Source organism: Helianthus annuus, chromosome 17 (assembly GCF_002127325.2).
Source record: "Helianthus annuus cultivar XRQ/B chromosome 17, HanXRQr2.0-SUNRISE, whole genome shotgun sequence".
In the NCBI taxonomy this organism is placed as follows: Eukaryota; Viridiplantae; Streptophyta; class Magnoliopsida; order Asterales; family Asteraceae; genus Helianthus; species Helianthus annuus.
In genome coordinates this window covers 191,005,773-191,007,604 of record NC_035449.2, presented here as the reverse complement: position 1 = coordinate 191,007,604, position 1,832 = coordinate 191,005,773, and positions in this window count along the sequence as shown.

Here is a 1,832-nt window from a genome sequence, read left to right as displayed (position 1 = left end):
GTGTTAAAGGTCTAGCCCACATTCCAAAGGGCAAACCACTGCCCAGATACAATGTAGTAGCAGATGGTTCCTTTGGTAAACGTATATCTAGCAGCAGATGTGTCTAAATTGCGGGTAATTTGAATTTTAAAATGCATGGGGATATGTAATTTTCAATTAATGCATGTCACTCGCCAATAAACGTCTGTTGAGGTTCAAAATTCTGGCTCCACATTCAAAATTCAAAATTCAAACCCTATATATTCTAACTCTATAAATAAGGGTTAATAATCTGGCTCGACATTCAAATCTCTCCCGCTCACATCTATGAGCTTGTCTCTGCCTCTCAAATGCATCTTTCTCGTGATTCAGCCGCTAATCTCTGATTACACTTTTTTGTTCGAATGTTTGGTGATTATCGTTCCAGTATCATTGTTCCAACATCGTCGTTTCAATAAACTTTCCCATCACACATCAACCTTTCAGTATCGATGTTGCAGTATCATTGTTGCAACATCGTGTTTAGTTGCATGTGATATCTTCTTCGATGGGAGACTTCCATGGTTTTATAGAAAGTATATATAGATTCGTGCAATATCGTGAAAAGTTAGATGTAGTACAACAGTTCTGTTTCGCCCTTTGCATGTTAGGTTTGTTTCTTATTTTAAGATGTAGTACAACTGTTGATGATGTTCAGAGTTTTTTATAGAGACTGAAATTTTAGAATATTTTAAGATGTATGTTTATATTATTAAAATGAGCTATCTATCTATACTTTCTATAAAAGGAGAAATCCAAGTGACATAAGAAAAGCTGATGTGTCAGCTTGAGAGCATGTCCAACAAGGCTTTTCTTATCTCATTATTACATCATAAAGCCTAATATTAAAAGACTTTATAATTCAAAGTTGGCCCACATCAAACCACTGCATTGTGTATTCAAGTGTTAAAGGTCTGGCCCACATTCCAAAGGGCAAACCTGTCACACCCCAACCAATGGCCGAAACATTGGGATGAGACGAAGTGTGAAGATTGCTAGAGACATCATAACGCTATTTGTGACAATATTTAATAAACCGATTTCATTCCTTAATTCATTTGTCAACATTACAAAGAAATCGCATTACATCAAGTTCAAGGGAAATACAATACAACATAATCAAAATTGATACAACGATTAAACCTAAACGTCTATATGTGTATCTAGGCATCAACGCTACTTCATTTTATAGCATCATCATCCTCAACCTGTAACATATTTAAAATAAAGTTCAATGCAAAAGCAAAGGCGAGTATACAAGTTTGGTACATACGTATCAAAAGATAAGTTTAAACAATTCCATGTGGCAAGCTCTTGATACGAGATAAACTATAAAATTGGCATGTGTCAAACATATCAAACCAATAATGAAACGAAATATGCTCGTAACATAACCACAAGTCTACGGGCGGGTCGTTAATCCTATAGCGCTACATATGTCATGGTTTGGCTCGTACGAAGTTAATGATAAGTCTGTCACACCCCCAAAATCCACCCGCGGAGTATCACCGCTTGGGAGCGTGACTGACCAGGATCAAGCCACCAATCATATAGAACAACGTAAATAGTAAAAGTAAATGTAATTTAACCAAACCAATCCATATGAAAGGTGTTCAAAACATAAGTATAAATTCAACGTTTAGCGGAAGCATATGAGTAAAAGCCCAACATAAATAAAGTATGTAATGTCATAATGTTTAATCAAAGCATTCACGATCCTGCTTAACCCGAGGACCATGGTAGATAGTCTAGTAGTCGTGTAAGTACGAGTAGTTGTTCAATCCCATCATTCAACCCATTCCCAATCCCCGGGA